Genomic DNA, 20,913 nt, shown 5'->3' with positions numbered 1-20,913 from the left:
AAGCACCAACATACCAAGTGCAAGACAAGAAGTCTAAAAAAATTTGGTTTCGGATCCATTTTGGTGACATTCTTCCTAGAATATGTGCCATTGCATTTTTATCAGTGGATAGAAGTGGATGCACCAACACCCAAATATCAACAATTACTCAGATGGGGTGAGTTGATGTCTCGACATGGAGGCGGCCAAAAAATTTCATTCCCTCCAACATTTTTTGGGTGGCTGCATTATTAGCTAATCATGGTTGATGATTGGGCATATGAAGGCACAAATTCCCTAGGAGATCCAAATCTTCCACTTCCACCAGGTGCACAGTGGACTGATGAAGGTAAAAATATTTTTAAAGTTCTTAAAGCTTTTAATTTTTTATTTTTGTATATGTACTAAGATTTAAATTATGATGTTTTGTAGATGTGGGACCAGAGATACCTCCAAGGGTTTCCTTGATAGCCATTCGAGTGGTAGGCAAGTTTGAGGAGGCTCCTTATGAGGAGAGAGAAGATCCTATTATAGCGGTAGAGCGTAACATGGAAGATTTAACCAGGGGAATTCCAAAGTATGCCTCAATAAATGAGGTGCCATTGCGGTACCAGAGACACACTATAGGGGTTTGCACTAGATTGCGACGACTGTTGGTCTTGGGAATGAGATCCCCCAAAGGATAGTTTTCGGGCTAAAAGCCCATGTTTTGGGTCAAATTTTGTAATAAAATAGTAAAGTCTCCACATTTTGTGGTTGGAGAGCATGAAGGTGTCATAAGTCATAAAGGTTTGTCTGCCCTTAGTTTTGTAAAGTAAAGCCAGCTGTAAAAGATGTCGGGCGTGGGATCCCCCAAGGCACGTTTTGGGGCTTAAAGCCCAAATTTTGACTAAGTCCATTATAAAGACTCTGCGATTTGTGGGCGCAGAGCACGAAGTTGTAATAGAGTCATAGGGTTGTCCACCCTTACTTTTGTAAATGTAGTGTCGGTTTGAGAGATCTACCCATGGTCCGCAGACCATGGGATTGTATAAATAGAGCAAGGCTCTAAGTGTAAAGAGACATCTGGACAAGGATAGAAGGAAATCAATCCATGAAGCATTGAGTTTAAGTGTAGAGTTGTGCCTTTGGTTCGTAGAGTAGGAGAAGGCTCTGCAGTTGAGTGTGCAGAGGCCTAGTAGTCCGCAGCTGAGTGCGCGGATCCATGCAGCTAAGTGCGCAGGGCATGTTGAGTCTGTAACCATTGGAAGCATTAATAAAAAGAAGTTTTACCATATTTCTATGTATCTTTTCCTATTTTATGCATTAACGTATATTGGGTATGAATTGCAAGTTTATTGTTTCTTTACTGTGTGAACTTTAAGTGAATATAATATAAGGTACTTGTTTATGTGAAGATAACTAATTATTATAACAAGATAAGTAAGCTCCATAGTATATATCATTGCTCCAACACCATGAAATCCCCACAGCCCCTGGTTAGGGTTGCACAAAGGCAAATATAATAAGGCATGAAGGCCCTACTAGTCAAGGAAGTGTGCGAAGTAACTGACATGAAGGTATTCACAGTTGGACAAAATAAACCCCTCAGACATCTCAAGGGTACAGAAACCTGGTTCTAGCATCCCCCCATACTGCGTCGGGTGAGACCTCAGTCCACTCTCCACGGAATATTTTCGAAAGGGCTAGTAGTACAAGGATTTTTTTGGCTAATTAACTTCGAACCTAGGTTAGGCCCCAACAGGCCAACAAATGGTTCCGTTGTCAGGACTGAAATCTACATAGAGATGTCTGATGTCATATCATTGGAATCAAGCTAAGAAAGAAATTGAAGGTTGGTTGGACAGGAGAATTCACGAGTTCGCGACATAGGAGAACAAGAATCGGTGACTATCAAAAGAAGAGTGGTTAGACTACTACCTGTACATAGAGATCCACGAAATTTTCTTTGCATATTTCCCTACTGAGCTTTACGAGTGGATCGTGAAGTTAGTAGATAGCCAAGGAAGGTGCATGCTTGACAGTCCTATTGTGTGGACCCTAGAGGTGGTGTGCAGATTGGAAGCATCAGAGGATAAGATCACGTGCACTGTTGATCAGTGGCTCGGTCGAATTATAGGAGGATTCATTATTGAGTTCGCGGTAGATACTTCAGTCAGTTATAGCAAGGCAGAGTGATGCTTCCTCAAAGGACAGCGAGGTAAGTGCATTAAGTTTTTAACACTTGGATTAAAATGCTACTGTGGGAAAAGACGATTATACAAATACATTGATGTTTGGGGCTATGCGAAGTGGGAAAATTTACAAAAACGAAGGTAGTGCAGAACTCTAAACTAACCCCTTTATTTCACCTCCGCGAGGGGACGAGGAAGAGCTCACGAAGGTCTCACCAAGAAGTGCGATAAATTTGATAAGGTAGAGGATTCTGTGCATACCACCTCCACCCACACCACCACCAGCTTCATTTCCTTCACCCCCATCTTCATCGATACAACCTCCGCCACCACCGCAAGTCAATATGGCAAGCACGATAAAGTTTTCGGTGTTCAAGGGAGTAGGAAATGAAGATCCAGACTAGTTTTGGTTTGTGATAAAAGATGTATGGGAAGCATAGGGAGTTACGGATGACAATATAAATAATTGTTGGCATTATGTTTTCTGGTATGACTGAATGTTACAGATGTTGTACTTGATGGCAACTCCTGTGGTAAGGCTCTCAGTTTGTTGAAAATTAAGAAGGACGCAGGCAATCGGTTCAGAAAGTGCGTCCCCGCAGGTATACCATGCAAAACCCGCGTCCAGGGACGCCGGCCAGCCGTTCAGGGGGTGCGTCCACCCAGTGCACACATTTCAAGGCAGAGAAAAACACGTGGGGGTTTCTTGTGTGGTATCTAGCCGACGGTTTTGTGTTTCTATAGTGTCGGCTCGTGGTATTGTTCCATGTTTTGGGGAGGAGCTTGCCTATATAAAGCAAAGGTGTTCATTTGGATTGGGCAAGAGTCTTGGGTTGAATATCTTATTTGGTGAGATCTAGTCCAGATCTAAGAAGGCGAATCTTCTAATGGACTGTGATCTCTATGGCGCATGATCAGATCTGTAGATCTGACTGTTTGGGTCTGTTCTGAAGTCTTCATATCATTTAAATCTGAAGGGTCGCAGGTTCAGTGAAGGGAAAGTGCGCCGGGACGCTGATACTGTAAAGGGCAAACGTGCCGGGACGCTGATACTGTAAAGGGCAAGTGCGCCGGGACGCTGATACTGTAAAGGGCAAGTGCGCCGGGACGCTAATACTGTAAAGGGTAGGTGCGCCGAGACGCAGTACAGTAGAGAAAGACCTGCGTGGGGACGCAGGGCGATAAAGGTTCAGGTGCGTCTCTGAAGCAGAAGGACGCGGCGCGATAATGTTTTCAGGTGCGTCTCTGTAGCAAAAGACGCGGCGCGATAGTATCTTTGGGTGCGTCCCTGAAGCAACAGAACGCAGAGCAGTCACAGGAACAGTGCGTGGGCACGCAGCGGAGCAGAAGGATATCTGCGTGTGGACGCAGAGTAGCAGAAGGTTAACTGCGTCTGGTCGCAGGCCACAGAAAGAAAAACTGCATCTTTGTTTTAAGATGTTCTGTTGATTGAATTTCTCTGTTGATAAGGTGTTCTGGGTTGGTTCTGTTATTGCTGATCTGATATCTGTAGTGGTCTATATCTGTTATGTACTTGTTGATCATCTGATGCTTTATGAAAAGAAGTAGGGGGTTGTTGCTCCCTTCCAGGAGTAGACTGGAAAACGAGAAAGAGGGAGAGTTGTAGCTCTCTTCAGGTTGCAGCCTGCGTACTGGTAAAGGACTGCACCAGTACAAAATCATTGTAAAAGAAGTTTCTAAATTGAAAGAAGATAGAGACATATTGCAGCAGGTGGTTTTCACCCACATTGGGTTTCCACCTTACATCTTGTGTTCTTTGGTGTGATTATCTGTTTTTCATGCTCATTATTTTATGGTACTGACATGCAAAAATAATTCAAAGATCAAATAAGGAAGATTTATTAAATTGCTTGATAATACTGATTCACCCCCCCTCTCAGTATTATTTCCAACAATTGGTATCAGAGCAGGTCCTTCAGAGAAGCTTGATCGCTTGAAGGTAGATCGTTCATCATGAGCAACTACGAGAAAGAAGCATCAATCAGGCCACCGATTTTTGATGGGACAAATTTCAATTATTGGAAGGTAAGAGTTACTGCATATCTTCAATCTCTTGGTACAGAAGTTTGGAACATTGTAGAAACAGGCTATGCTTTTCCTTCAGCTTCTCCTACAGATCCAGTTGAGAAAAAGAAGTATGAAACAAATGCAAAGGCAGTCAGTACTCTATTAGGAAGTATATCCCAAACAGAATTCATGAAGGTCATGCACTTCAAATCAGCAAAAGAGATATGGGACAAAATGATCACTAGCTATGAAGGAGATGAACAGGTAAAACAAGCTAAACTTCAAACTCTCAGGATTCAATATGAGACTCTCAAGATGTATAATGATGAAAGTGTGGCTAATTATTTTCTTCGGGTAGATGAGATTGTTAATTGTATGAAAAATTTGGGTGAAGAAATAAAAGAGACTATAGTAGTTCAAAAGATACTAAGATCATTATCACCCAAGTTTGAATCTAAAGTATCTGCAATAGAAGAAAAGGAAAATCTCCGTGTTCTCACTATGTCTCAGCTACATGGAATTCTAACTGCTTATGAAATGAGAAAGGGAGGTCCATCAGACAGAAGGGAAGCTGCTTTTAAGGCATCAGGCAAAGAAGATTACTATGAAGCAAGCCATGTTCCAGAAGAAGAGGAAGAAGAATCAAATTGTCAGAAATCTTCAAAGGGGTTCTGGAAGGTTCAGAGGTAAGCTACCTTTCAAATGCTTTGCTTGTGGAAGAGTAGGTCATTATGCTGCAAAATGTCCTTATAAGGATAAAGGAAAAGAACCTGCTAAATGGAACAAGAAACAAAGTGCAAATAAGAAAAGCTACTACACCCATGAAGATAGTGATGGATTATCAAACAGTGATGAAGATGGACAAGGTAATAAATATAAGCTGTTAATGGCATTTGAAGATGATGATTATGAGGATGTTGTAGATGTGGATAATCTCTATGATGAAATTACTAGACTCAAGAGATGCATAGAAGAAAAGAATGTGATCATTGATACTTTGCAATTTCAAATTGATGAAAAGGAAAAACATCTTGAAAAACTAGAAGGTGAAATTGTTGGTCTCAGAAAAGAAATTGAGAAAACAAAAGCTATTAATCTTAAGTTTGTCAAAGGATCTGAAACTTTGGATGAGATTATCAATGTGCAGCGGTCTCCTCTAAACAAGACAGGTTTGGGCTATAATGGAGAAACCTCTCAAGCATCCACCTCAAAAAGTTATCTTGATGCAGCAAGAAGAAATGAGCAGAAGAACAATGAAGATAATCAGGTAAAGCAGGGACGAATTACAAACAGAAACTATCAGGGACAATCCATCTTAAGGGTGAACAAAAGCTACAACCAGCCACAGGTAAAATCTTCTCAGTTTGGTTCAAGAATAGATGAAAATAGAAATTACAATCAGTTGGCTGGTAGATTCAATAACCGCAGAAGCTTCTTCAATGGACAATGTTTTTCTTGCCATAACTTTGGTCACAAAGCAGCCCAATGTGTTGCATATAAAACAATCATGACTAGGGAAGCTCAAAAACAAAGAAGTATGACAGGGATTACAAAAAGGACCTATAACAACTTTTCGGTTCTTGAAAATGAAGTTGAATGTTCTATTTGCAATAATTTTGGTCATGAAGACTTTGAATGCAGGAGCAGGTTTCAGGAGAAAAAGGAACAAGCCACAAGCACCAAAACATGGAGAATAAAGGAACCTCAAACAGAAAGATGTGGGATAGCATTTTATGCAGAAGGACAGGAAAATCTATGGTACATTGACAGTGGATGTTCGAAACATATGACAGGTGATAAAGAAAAACTTGAATCTTATTCTACTTTAGAAAAGGGAAAGAAAGTTTCTTTTGGAAATGATACTCCTGCAACTATAAAAGGAAAAGGTATTGCTCCTTTGAAAGAAAAGGTCAAGGCTGGAAATGTTTTGTATGTTGATGGATTGAAGCATAATCTACTAAGTGTTAGCCAGATGTGTGATCAAAAAACCGAGGTTATTTTCAGATCGAATGGATGTCTTGTTCGTGATCTTGATACAGGTAAAACAGTACTCAAAGGCAAAAGAACTCCAAATAATCTGTACATATTTGAAGAAGGACAACAACAATGCTATCTTAGCAAGGATGAAGAGCACTGGTTATGGCATCGAAGGTTGGGACATCTAAGCTTCTCACAAATAAGGAAAGCATGCAAATATCAGGCAGTTCGCGATCTTCCAGATATCAAAATTCCTGACAACACCATATGCAGATCATGTCAGTTTGGAAAACAAACCAGGACTAACTTTCCAGAGAAAGAGGGATCAGCTAGCATGCCTCTTGAGCTAGTAAATACAGATACATGTGGCCCATTCAGGAAAAGAACACCTAGAGGAGAGGAATACTTGATATTATTTATTGACGATTTCTCCAGGTTTGTCTGGTTAGGACTTATGAAGCACAAAGATGAAGCATTCGAAAAATTCAAGACCTTCAAAGCCTTGGTTGAAAATGAATCAGGTCACAAAATTAAGTGCCTCAGATCCGACAGAGGTGGGGAATTTACTTCAAATGAATTTTTCGATTTCTGTGATGAACATGGGATAAGGAGAGAATTCTCTACAGCTAGAACTCCTCAGCAAAATGGAGTTGTTGAAAGAATGAACAGAACAATCCAACAAATGGCTCGTGCTATGCTTGATGAATCAGGAACTCTCGCAACTTTCTGGGGTGAAGCTGCACATGCTGCGGTTATTATTCTCAACAAGACAAATGTCCGGGTGAACAGCACTCAAACTCCTCATGAGCTCTGGAGTGGTAAAACTCCTTCGGTAAAGCACTTCAAAATCTTTGGGAGCAAATGCTATATCAAGAATACTGATGAGCAGCTTGGCAAACTTGAACCTAGAGCAGATGAAGGCATTCTTCTTGGCTATTCTCCACATAGCAAAGCATACAAATGCTACAATAAAAGGCTTGGCAGAATTGTTGACAGCATTGATGTAGTGGTTGATGAGAAGGGATATATTCCTAGGCAAGTACATCATGAAGATATAGAAGAAGATGAAGGCTACCCTCAAAGACAGAATAATGAAGAAGAAGAACCCCAAGGAGAACCTCAAGAAGAACCAGAGGAGCAGACAAGAATAGAAGAGAAAACTCCATCCAGATATGTTCAGAAGAATCATCCAGAATCTCAGATTGTGGGGCAGAAAGAAGCAGGTGTACAAACAAGAAGAACTGTTGCAGAAGCCTCAAGCTATTTGGCATTACTCTCCTCTACTGAACCACAAAATGTGAAAGAAGCATGCAAAGATGAATGTTGGGTGAAAGCAATGGATGAAGAACTTGAGCAAATCGAAAAGAACAACACTTGGGAGCTGGTTCCTAGACCAAAGGATAAGAATGTTATCGGAACAAAATGGGTCTTCAAAAATAAATTGAATGAAAATGGAGAAGTAATTAGAAACAAAGCCCGACTTGTTTGTAAAGGGTATGCGCAGCAAGAAGGAATAGACTTTGAAGAAACTTTTGCTCCTGTTGCAAGACTTGAGGCCATCCGAATGTTCCTTGCTCTCTCAAGTTTTCAAAACTTCAAAGTATTTCAAATGGACGTGAAATCAGCCTTTCTGAATGGAGACTTGGAAGAAGAAGTGTACATTGAACAGCCAGATGGGTTCATTCTTGGAAATGATCCAAATCTTGTATGCCGATTGAAAAAGGCTCTCTATGGTCTCAAACAAGCTCCAAGGGCTTGGTACTACCGGTTGGACAAATATCTTCATCAACAAGGCTTCTCAAAAGGTTCAGCAGATAGCAATCTGTATGTAAAAATTGAAAATGACAAATTACTAATACTTGTTGTGTATGTAGATGACATTATTTTTTGCAGCAATGAAGAAGCTATGAGTCAAAGCTTTGCCTCGGTCATGCAGAAAGAATTTGAAATGTCCTTGCTAGGAGAACTGACATATTTCCTTGGTTTGCAAATCCAACAAAAGGAAGGAGGAATCTTTTTATCTCAAACCAAGTATCTCAAGCAGATTTTGAAGAAATATGGCATGGAAGATGCAAAACCAGTATGTACACCCATGGTCACAGGATGTAGTCTCAGTGCAAATGATGAATCTGCAGCAGTACATCAACCAACCTACAGATCTATGATTGGAAGTTTACTATATTTGACAGGTACCCGACCGGACATCATGCATGCAGTTGGAATAGTTGGAAGATTTCAGGCAAATCCGAAGGAGACTCATCTTCAGGCAGTAAAGAGAATTTTCAAATATCTTCAAGGGACTCAAAATTATGGCTTATGGTATCCTAGAGATACATATCTTACTCTTCATGCTTATACAGATGCAGATTGGGCCGGAAGCGTGGATGACAGGAAAAGCACAAGTGGTGGTGCGTTCTTTATGGGTTCCAGACTGGTATCTTGGTTCAGCAAGAAACAGAGTTCGATTGCCTTGTCTACAGCTGAAGCAGAATATGTTGCTGCTGCATCTTGTTGCACTCAACTCCTTTGGATGATGCAGACTTTGCAGGATTTTCAAATCACTTGTACACCACCTATCCCCATCTTATGTGATAACACAAGTGCAATCAGCATCTCAAAGAATCCGGTTATGCATTCAAAAACCAAGCACATACCAATCAAGTATCATTTTCTCTGGGAACAAGTGCTTGAACAGAAAGTCAAGTTGGAGTATGTTCCTTCCAAGGAACAAGTTGCTGATATTCTTACCAAACCATTGCCCAGGGACACGTTTGAATACCTTAGGCAAAAGCTGGGGGTTGTTGATGCATCATCTTGTTGAACCTCTTCTTATTGGTGGTACAGGCTCAGGGGGAGCACATAATGCATTGTTGGCATTATGGAGAAGGAGATCTTGGAAATAGCTGCAATATGTCTCTATCTCTTTCATGGTGGTGCGTTGCTGCAGATCTGGTTCATATTCAGGGGGAGCATGAGCTTAGGGGGAGCATACCCTTTGCCCTTGATGTCAAAGGGGGAGAATGAAGCTGAAGTTTGTGAGGTTGCCATCAAGTCCAAAGGGGGAGATTGTTGGCATTATGTTTTCTAGTATGACTGAATGTTACAGATGTTGTACTTGATGGCAACTCCAGTGGTAAGGCTCTCAGTTTGTTGAAAATTAAGAAGGACGCAGGCAATCGGTTCAGAAAGTGCGTCCCCGCAGGTATACCATGCAGAACCCGCGTCCAGGGACGCCGGCCAGCCGTTCAGGGGGTGCGTCCACCCAGTGCACACATTTCAAGGCAGAGAAAAACACGTGGGGGTTTCTTGTGTGGTATCTAGCCGACGGTTTTGTGTTTCTATAGTGTCGGCTCGTGGTATTGTTCCATGTTTTGGGGAGGAGCTTGCCTATATAAAGCAAAGGTGTTCATTTGGATTGGGCAAGAGTCTTGGGTTGAATATCTTATTTGGTGAGATCTAGTCCAGATCTAAGAAGGCGAATCTTCTAATGGACTGTGATCTCTATGGCGCATGATCAGATCTGTAGATCTGACTGTTTGGGTCTGTTCTGAAGTCTTCATATCATTTAAATCTGAAGGGTCACAGGTTCAGTGAAGGGAAAGTGCGCCGGGATGCTGATACTGTAAAGGGCAAGCGCGCCGGGACGCTGATACTGTAAAGGGCAAGTGCGCCGGGATGCTGATACTGTAAAGGGCAAGTGCGCCGGGACGCTGATACTGTAAAGGGTAGGTGCGCCGAGACGCAGTACAGTAGAGAAAGACCTGCATGGGGACGCAGGGCGATAAAGGTTCAGGTGCGTCTCTGAAGCAGAAGGACGCGGCGCGATAATGTTTTCAGGTGCGTCTCTGTAGCAAAAGACGTGGCGCGATAGTATCTTTGGGTGCGTCCCTGAAGCAACATAACGCAGAGCAGTCACAGGAACAGTGCGTGGGCACGCAGCGGAGCAGAAGGATATCTGCGTGTGGACGCAGAGTAGCAGAAGGTTAACTGCGTCTGGTTGCAGGCCACAGAAAGAAAAACTGCGTCTTTGTTTTAAGATGTTCTGTTGATTGAATTTCTCTGTTGATAAGGTGTTCTGGGTTGGTTCTGTTATTGCTGATCTGATATCTGTAGTGGTCTATATCTATTATGTACTTGTTGATCATCTGATGCTTTATGAAAAGAAGTAGGGGGTTGTTGCTCCCTTCCAGGAGTAGACTGGAAAACGAGAAAGAGGGAGAGTTGTAGCTCTCTGCAGGTTGCAGCCTGCGTACTGGTAAAGGACTGCACCAGTACAAAATCATTGTAAAAGAAGTTTCTAAATTGAAAGAAGATAGAGACATATTGCAGCAGGTGGTTTTCACCCACATTGGGTTTCCACCTTACATCTTGTGTTCTTTGGTGTGATTATCTGTTTTTCATGCTCATTATTTTATGGTACTGACATGCAAAAATAATTCAAAGATCAAATAAGGAAGATTTATTAAATTGCTTGATAATACTGATTCACCCCCCCTCTCAGTATTATTTCCAACAATAATGTGATGTTGGTCAGCACTCTATAGGATCATGCGCAGACCTAGTATATTAAGCATTCTAATGACAATCTAAATGTGGGGATCGCAGACATCCAAATTGTGCTGAACAGAGAATTTAGCAGGCCGAAGACAAAGGCACAGTCAATCATTGGGTTCAAGGAGATCGCGATGCCACCAGGTGAGACCCCCTGGGAATTAGATCAGAGACTAAAGTGCATGATTCACAAAGCTAATATGACTTTGACGAATGGACAACACTGCGAATGGTTTGTAGCATCGCTAACGCCACATTTGAGGAACGCGCTGTCACAACAAAGGTTAAGAACTCAGGCAGATTCCTTGGAGATCACAATGAGGCTACATGAGACCTCGATATAGGATCTTAACCTAGGAGTTTAGCAGATCTATGCGCAGTTGAGAAACTTATGCCTTGAGATGCAGATTCTGAAATAGGACATGATAGCTTGCCTGGAAGTGCACGAAGAGGTATGATGTGTTAAATGTAAGGGTTATGGTCATGACAAGGACCACTGCCTAGTGTTCGAGAATTACCTCATGGGAGGAGGACTGATGTTGTTAAGACCAGAGACCTAAGAGGGACCTACTGTGATGCTTGCGTTGTGGTGCACAATTTGTCAAACAGGAGGAAAGCATGCTATGAACGACTGCCATTTGTTGCAGAAGTACACGCAGAATTCACAACAGTTATTTTGTAATTTCTATAGATCAGTGGGAGATGACGAGTTCACCTATAGAAGCTATGAGTTGATGATGGATAGGACTCCCACCTACAGAGTTCAGGCCAAAATGCGGCCCCTTGACCAAAATGCAGGAGTGGCACGAACTAGCTTTTAGGGACGCGGATGAGGCCGAGGTGGAGGAAGACTTGGAAGGGGTTGCAGACAACTGATATGTTAGAATTGCGGGGGGGGGGGCAAGACACTATGCCTATGATTGTACAAATCCAACATGTCCATCATGTCTATATTGTACCTTTTTTGATCATGAGACAGAGGATTATCCCACACTAATAGTGAGGCTGCGGGACAAGGGAGCACTCCAACCTCCCTTGACTTAGAACTTGTAAATGATAAGGTCCGAGCCACGTGAGGAAGACCCTAATGTGAACATTGTGCTTCGAAGTGGAATTAAGACAGGGGATGATAAAGGCAAGCAACCTGAAGATAGTACTTGGGTTCACAAGGCTCCAACAAAAGAACCAAAGTTTGATTTGGAGCGTGCTAAGGAAACCTTCATGGAAATTAGGAAGAGCTTCGCCGATGCCTCCACTTCAGGAAGCAAAGATAGACCAGAGCCAAAAATGGACCCATCAATGGTCACAACATTTGTAGAAACATTCATGAAGCTATTGTGTGATAGTAAGGCTGGAAATGGATTGAAGGAACTCATAAATAGATGTGCAGGTACTGTGTTAGGAGAACCACATGTAGTTCAAAAGATTGGAAAGCAGGTGGCGAGGATAGGAAGAGAGATGAGGTTGACCACGTAGATTGGAGAATATGAGATGGACCAAGTAATTCTGGACCTAGGATCAGATGCGAACGTTATGCTGAAGTAGACATGGGAGCACATGGGAATGCCTATGCTACAATGGTCTCCTATCCATCTACGAATCGCGAACCAGCAAAAGATCATACCTATGGGGAGACTGCAGGGAATTACAGTGGATATTGAAGGAGCAAGTGTGCTAGCAGATTTTGAATGATAGAGATTGTTGATGAAAGCAATACCTACCTCGCGCTATTAGGAATAGATTGGGCCACCAACATGAACGGGGTGATAAGTCTGAAGAAGCGCAAGATGGTTTTTTAGAAAAGGTCTCTGCACGTAGTCATACCTCTGGACCCTACTGTTACCGGGAAAAGTGTCTATTTAGAACTTCTCTATCCCACTAAGGTGTGATAGCTGCCTTAGAAACAAAAGAGAAAAATACTTTTGTATTTCCTTTATGAATTAAAGATAGAGGGGGATAGAAAGAACTGACCTGTGTCTTGCGCTAATCCTTTGATCCAATCCCTCTCTTCTTTGACAGCTTCCAGCTACCTGCTCCCTTACTTGCCCAGCTTCACCAAGTTCCTGTAAGATCACAGAAGAAGAAAACTATACAAAGACATGGATCTATGTTCATAAACATCTTAGGATCAGATTTAAGCTAAACATACAAATGTAACAAGCATCAATGATACACAAGCATGTAGGAGAAACTCAAATAGTTTTTATTGATATACAAGAAGATTCAGGAGGAGTTACAACCGATGATTCCTGACCTGGCATCAACCTCCCAGCAAAGAAGCCCCTTCTTCACCTCCAACAAAGCATAAATCACCCAATACTCTGATATCTATCTCAAAACCAACAGCAATTCCTTGCAATGTACAAAATTCCAGCCTCTGGATCTCTAGGATGAGGGATCCATATATAGATGTATGCAAGGAGGATGAGTCATCTTATGATTTGATTAGTGTCTTCTCTCTGTCAGTTCTTGCTTCCACTTGGAGACTGAGAGCCTCTTACTCATCCTTGGTCGAATTCAGTGAGGCAAGTGTCATAGGAGAAGATTCTGGAAGCTTCCATTGTCTTTACACCTCGCGGAATGGCACTGCCATTTGTCATTTCCCGCTCAACTCACCCTGATAGTGCATTTAGGTGCACTTCAACGCACCCAGCTAGTGTATTTAGGTGCTATGCAACGCAGCTAGCCAATGGAGCAGTTGAAATGATCCTGTTTTGACATATTCTGAGAAATTTCTGGTGGAGAACTTCTGGGAGAAGATATAATTTGTTGACCTTGTTCCTTTAGGGGTTGGAACAACACTTTTAGGGACTTAGGAGTCCTTGGTTTATGGACATTTCATGCTTGGAGCTGCAAGGCACAAAAATGTCTATAACAGTTGCCCCCTAAAGTATGAAGCCGTTAATCGGGTGAAATGCTTTATTATGAGGATCCAAAGTTCTTTCAATGCTGGGAGGAGACTTGTAATAAGATACAATACAATACATTATCTTCATACTATTTTTAATGATCTAGCTGAGGCGGGCATTCCCATGCTCAGCTTTATAAATTCATTTTCATGTACATAGGACAGACAATCGTCTGAGTGTAGACTGATGATTCTGATAGAGCCATCATCCTTTTGGTAGGATGATTATCTGTGTTGCAATGCTGTACATTTTAGTGTCTTTATTTTCCTGAATATATATCGCAACCCGGATGGATAAAACTAGATCCGGGGTCTTCAATCTTGTCTGATCTTCACTCGAAGTACAAGTCGATCCATGTGAGAAATGTTCTGAAGTCGAACATGGAAAGACATCGCTTGATTACTAGTCAATGAAGGAAACTGTTAACAAGCGTGAGAGGAATCACCGATAATGATAATGACCCTCAAGGTACTACAGTACAATTCACGTGGTGTGAATACAGGAGTTGGTGTCGAACACCACGCAAAATCTTTCGGTCTAAGGCCATTGATGTAAACCTGTCGCTGGAAGTGAGAAACTTGCCATTAAGGCATGCAAGCTTCAAAGTACTGAATGGGGTGTTCCTAGACCAACTTCTTGGATAATGAGCTGATGTTGACAAGAAGTGATCCGTCAAAGGATGGCCTTAATGAATCCCACATCAATGACACGGAACGGAGCAAATGACTTTGATGGAGGTGAAAACAATCTGATGATATACGGTTCAGGATGGCGGTCATGAAAGAATGAAGTATAATGTATGGTAGTGGGTGGGACACAGGTGACTTCTCTAAATGACTTCTCTTGAACATGTCGGCGACACTTATGTGATGGATAGATAGCATTAACCCCAAATGTGGATGGTACGGCGTGACCATGGTGATGTGACCGGTGAATGAAACAACCCAACCCAACTAGCACATGGAGTGGAAGTGTCATGTTCAAGAGCGACTTGCTACCAATAAAGATTCTTTGAGTTTTCTTCCCAATTTTTCCCCAGTCATTGCTGACCAGTACCTCTTTATTTTTGTCAAGCTTGAGGAGGATAACATATGCTTGTTCTATAATTTTCCCTTCGGGCAAACCCATCGCTATGTTTTAACGAGCCTAGCGATAGTGAAACTCGTTCTCGTCTAAAGACAAGTTTGTCGCTATTAATATTTTTAACGAGTTTAACGACAAAGATAACTCAGTCCTTTTCATTTTTAGAGAGTCTGAAAAGGTACGTAAAGATAACTCCAAAATTCCTTTTTCGTCATCTAATCCCTTAAGTCCGAAAAAGTATAAAACAATACAGAAGGGATGAATTTTTGATAGTTTTAACGAGCGGAACAAAACACGCGCTCGATCTTTTTGTGTAATAATCCCTCAGGTCCAAAAAGATTAAAATCTAGCGGAGGGATAGCACTTCCTGTCCCTTTAACGAGCTGGAGAGGCCAATGGCTCGACAATCTTTTCATATTTTACGATTCAATTGAAAAGAGCTTAAAGGAGACTCGCCTTTTGAGGAACGAGTGATAAAATGGGTAGTAGTTGATTCCAGGTAAGGTTTGGAATTTTCCAATCACAGAATTGTCACAAGGATGGCTAGTGAAATCACTCTTCGCAGCTGTTCCTCAAAATGGGTAAACAATCAAATGGAGGTGAATGATCGGCCAATGAAAAAGTGGAGGTGACGGTGCAAACACGACCAAGGCTTTAATGGCTGAAGTACTACATTCACGGTGGTTATTTACCAGGGAATAGTTCATTTTTTAACGAGCTTAAACGTGGGTGGAAACATTTGCTCGGTCCGGGTTTATTTTTTAACGAGCTTGAACCTCGCGGTAACACTGCTCGATTAATCCAGTCATATAATAAGAATTTCTCATATAAAAATGGCAATTTTTAGAGTTTTGCCCCACATCCTTTCTTTATGCAAGTTAGGAGACGACCAACCCTACGAGTTTAAAGGGTTAGAGGTCCTAAAAATTAAAAAAAATAAATAGTCGCTCTTTGCTTGCACTCCAAAAGGTTTGCATGCCCCCAGGTATAAAACAGAGTTTCAAGGTTATCTCTACTTCTCTCCGTCAAAACACTTGTTTTGACGAGAGAGGCCTACCTCTTACAGGTTACCCAAAGATTTTTCTATTCGCGGCGCAAACAAAACACTTCTTTGGCGATGTCTATCGAAACAAACAAAGGTGAGCGACGATGCCCGCCAAGTCACATAACTTTGACAAGAGAATCTTGTTCTACAATAACCCCTCTTCCAATCACGGACGGGGTACAGACTTGTCATATTCTCTCGCGGAAACCTACCCTATACCCGAAGTTTTCTTGCCGAAGCAGACCAGGATGCATGCCCCCTAGGTTTCAGTCATATCCCTCCGAATAACTCGCGCTCATCGGGAGGACAGACTAGAGATTGAGACATTTCTTGCGTGAAAAGACCATTTAGGGATGGTATATGGCTATTTACTATGCGTGATCCGGGAAATGAAAGCTGGTCCATGAGCTTGACCACTCTTCCTTCGTGCAGAAAACACATTACTCTAAAGAGTGAGGAGACAATCGCTCCCATGCAATAAATATAGTCTCGTGCAAGGAGTAGATTGTAATCTAGGGGTCCTTGAACTACCATTACGTTCAGGTGAACGGTTTTCCCTCTCAATGTTATGGGCACCTCGGGAAGGATTCCTAAAGGTCGACTGGTTCCTTTATCAAAGAATGTCAGATTTCTCATCTCAGGAAAAAGCGATGGCGAACCAAGCACTTTCCAAGCAGTCGAGGAAAGGATATTCACAGAAGCCCCCTCATCTATGATGGTACCAGCCATAACCATTCTATATATTTGAACGATAATTCAGAATGATATGCTTGCTGGTAAACGGGGTCTGCCTAGTTGATTCCAGTCGAAGGAGACAACTAGGTTGCTTGGAGGTGGGACCGAATAGACGGCTGGGTACGACTCTGACGAACTTCCTTCCTGCAGTAAAGGAACGGGTAAATTTCCCCCATGTTCATTGGAGTCTGTGCTTATGAAGAGAATTTGGATGGTGTCATCCTTGTTCTCCTCAGTGATTGTATCATCTGAAGATGAAACCTCTGGAGGCAAGACCTAGTCAACTGCTGCCTCGACCTTTTGACTTTCGTCTGGTATGGATCCAGATGGTTTATCTTCAATGATAGGCGCTTCAGCCGACCACTTGAGCGGGCCAGCCAGATTTTCAACTAGTGACGGACTCAGAAAGAGTTTTTTTTATATCCAGGAGGAAGTCGTAACGGTGAAACCGAACGATAATCCAAAACTATTTTGGCTTTGTCTAAGAAAGGACAATGGTGTACGGCATGATCGCCTTCCCACAACCTACAAGGAAATCTATATTTTCCTTTTTGTCCTGGGACTTCACTTTCACTAGTTGACGGTGTGCTTTCAACATGATCATCAAAGGTTGACAACACCGGGTTGTGCAATCTAGGAGACCAGTCCCTTAATATCCGAGGGATGCAAGGACAATCTCTGTGAAAGTGGTCTCCTTTGCAAATGACACATGGCGATTTAGGCCTGGTCGGTGCAGTGTGTGGATTTTCGTTAGACGACACTCGTTTTCCCGCATTCGCCTTTGGCTCCTTCTCCTTCTTCTCTTTCTTCTTCTTTTCCTTCTTCTCCTTAGGAACCTAACTTTTGGCTTTACCAGCCCCATCAAGTGAAGAGGAAGGAAGAGAGGAAGAATTAGATGAAGTAGAAGGTTGGTGGGCAACTCTGGACTCATCTAATTGCTGATTCGATTGTTCAGGAATAGTGGTGTTTTGAACGATAGAGGTTGAGAAGAGCCATACAGGAAAACCAATTGTCAGTCCTGGAAGCGACAATATGGCCATATGGGGTGCACCAACATCTCCCCAAGAGGAGAAGGGACTAGGATTTCCTCCAAGGGGAATTCCTTGGTTGGTAGACTCCATTTTCTCAACCCAAGATCAACGCAGGAAAGGGGTAATGAATATTCCGTTTAAAATAAATTTTTAGACGCTTTGACACAACTTTTTTTTTCAGTTTTAAATAGTCGAGAAAAAACAAAAGATGACTCTAGTCTCCTTCGACTTTTAATGAGCCTGAAGTGACAAGTGCTCAGATGGACCTTTTCCATTAAAGAGTCTGAAAAGGAATGAAAGGGACTACTCTGGAGATCTAGGTATAGTGAGTACCAAACCAATCATAAAACTGCAGAATACCTTTTACGGTACGACAGTCAATCTTCCCGAATGCTGTGTTCAGTGCATTGCGATCGATAGGGCGGCAGACACGGCTTCCTATGGATAACGGATTTAAGCCTATAGGGGTCTCCCAAAAAATACTCGACGGTACGTGGGAGCACAAGTCCGTACTGGCACTTATCATCTCAAAGTGGAGGAATCACCCAACCATCAGTGAGGACAACAGTTACCAGGTTTTACAACGCCGAAATACGTCTCTAGCCTAGAACTCTAAATGTTGTGCGTTAAGTTCCAAAGCGTTGTTAGATTCATTGAATTTATTTTAAGTTGATCTTTCTTATGAAGTTTTCCTTTTGGGTTCACCACGCGATGTAGGTGTAATTCCTAAAATGCAATCTAAGGATGATAAGCAAACTTTTATCTCTTTTTAGCAATGAAAATCCTAGCTACTAGGGGAAACGAAAGACAAAATCTTTTCACAAAGAGTAAAGAGCACACTGTAAATGCACTTTCCTAAATCAAGCCAAACAGACTGTCAATATGCAAATGCACATGTGCATGTATTTGTTTTTGACTTTCTTAGTATTGATGCTAAAAAGAAAGTTGATGTACAAATCTGAATTTGCTTTCAAGCGACAAACACAAACAAGCTTCTTTTCGAAATCAAAAGATAGAGACGATTACTACACTTTAAGATTTTGAAATAAATACTCGTTTTTGACACTAGAAAGTCACAAATTTAGACCAAAGGCAAAAGTACAAGTATAATCGACCATCAACAGCAATCAAACTTTATCCTATGATCGAAATCGACACTTGTGACAGATCTAAAACAAAGGACGATAGTACGACTATTCTACTTTTGCAATGGAAAACTGTAAACGACTCAACAAACACACAAAAACATCTACAGTTCTTTTGTACAAAGGAGGCAGAATAACAACAAGGAAAAGGGGTTTTTAAACAGACACATATACTGATCACAGGCTGCAAAAATCAGAGACAAAACTGGAAAGAATGAAGCACAAGAACCTCAACAACACAGGGCTAGTCTGCTCAGCGCACCTGTAGCACAGAGAAACTGGATTGCAGCGCAGGTTTCCCTTTCGGGAACTACGCTGAAATGCAGGAACTCTTAACAGTACCTACGCTGGGCCAGAAACAAGAATCTCTCCGGGTTCTGGGTCACGGTTTCAGTTTAGTCTTTGGTTTTTTGGCCGAGTAAAAGAAATCAGTAATGCACAATCAGGGGGTAGATCTATGGAGGGTCTAAGAGATATCACAAAGGGCAATCAGATCATTTGTGAATCAGCTGATCAAATCATAAACAGATCTAGTGAATGGATTGAAGCAACAGATGTCTACTTTGCATTCGTTATGGCAAATGCAGTTCGAATGCTACTTATAAGTTTATGAAAGAAACAACAAAAAGATACACAAACAAACTAATTAGACAATCGTCCCCAGTGGAGTCACCATTTTGTTACCGGGAAAAGTGTCTATTTAGAACTGCTCTATCCCACTAAGATGTGACAGCTTCCTTAGAAACAAACAGAGAAAACTACTTTTGTATTTCCTTTATGAATTAAAGATAGAGGGGGATAGAAAGAACCGACCTATGTCTTGCACTAATCCTTTGATCGAATCCCTCTCTTCTTTGACAGCTTCCAGCTACCTGCTCCCTTACTTGCCCAGCTTCACCAAGTTCCTGTAAGATCACAGAAGAAGAAAACTATACAAATACATGGATCTATATTCATAAACAACTTAGGATCAGATTTAAGCTAAACATACAAATGTAACAAGCATCAATGATACATAAGCATGTAGGAGAAACTAAAATAGTTTTTATTGATATACAAGAAGATCCAGGAGGAGTTACAACCGATGATTCCTGAGCTAGCATCAACCTCCCAGCAAAGAAGCCCCTTCTTCACCTCCAACAAAGCATAAATCACCCAATACTCTGATATCTATCTCAAAACCAACAGCAATTCCTTACAATGTACAAAATTCTAGCCTCTAGATCTCTGGGATGAGGGATCCATATATAGATGTATGCAAGGAGGATGATTCAGCTTATGATTTGATTAGTGTCTTCTCTCTGTCAGTTCTTGCTTCCACTTGGAGACTGAGAGCCTCTTACTCATCCTTGGTCGAATTCAGTGAGGCAAGTGTCATAGGAGAATATTTTGGAAGCTTCCATTGTCTTTCCACCTCGTGGAATGGCACTGCCATTTGTCATTTCCCACTCAACGCACCCTAATAGTGCATTTAGGTGCGTTGCAACGCACCCAGCTAGTGTATTTAGGTGCTATGCAACGTAGCTAGCTAGTGGAGCAGCTCAAATGATCCTGTTTTGACTTATTCTGAGCAATTTCTGGTGGAGAACTTCTGGGAGAAGCTGTAATTTGTTGACCTTGTTCCTTTAGGGGTTGGAACAACACTTTTAGGGACTTAGGAGCCCTTGGTTTATGGACATTTCATGCTTGGAGCTGCAAGGCACAAAAATGTCTATAACAGTTGCCCCCTAAAGTATGAAGTCGTTAATCGGGTGAAATGATTTATTATGAGGATCTGAAGTTCCTTCAATGCTGGGAGGAGACCTGTAATAAGATACAATACAATACATTATCTTCATACTGTTTTTCATGATCTAGCTGAGGAGGGCATTCCCATGCTCAGCTTTATAAATTCATTTTCATGTACATAGGATAGACAATCGTCTGAGTGTAGACTGATGATTCTGATAGAGCCATCATCCTTTTGGTAGGATGATTATCTGTGCTGCAATGCTGTACATTTTAATGTCTTTATTTTCCTGAATATATATCGCAGCCCGGATGGATGAAACTAGATCCGGGGTCTTCAATCTCGTCCGATCTTCACTCGAAGTACAAGTCGATCCATGTGAGAAATGTTCTGAAGTCAAACATGGAAAGACATTGCTTGATTACCAGTCAATGATGTAAACTGTTAACAAGCGAGAGAGGAATCACCGATAATGATAATGACCCTCAAGGTACTACAGTACAATTCACGTGGTGTGAATAAAGGAC

General features: G+C 41.8%; 1 pseudogene; it reads left to right on the top strand.

The window, feature by feature from the left end:
• Positions 1–240: 240 nt before the first annotated feature.
• The window catches only part of LOC149173582 (tropinone reductase homolog At5g06060-like), a 62,490-nt pseudogene continuing 41,817 nt past the window's right edge, over positions 241–20,913 (top strand).

This window comes from Pinus tabuliformis, chromosome 4_2 (assembly GCF_031772625.1).
Source record: "Pinus tabuliformis cultivar Carrire ecotype Pingquan chromosome 4_2, CPIR1, whole genome shotgun sequence".
Classification (NCBI taxonomy): Eukaryota; Viridiplantae; Streptophyta; class Pinopsida; order Pinales; family Pinaceae; genus Pinus; species Pinus tabuliformis.
The sequence above is the reverse complement of the archived record's forward strand: the minus strand, read 5'-3'. Positions and strand labels throughout refer to the sequence as shown.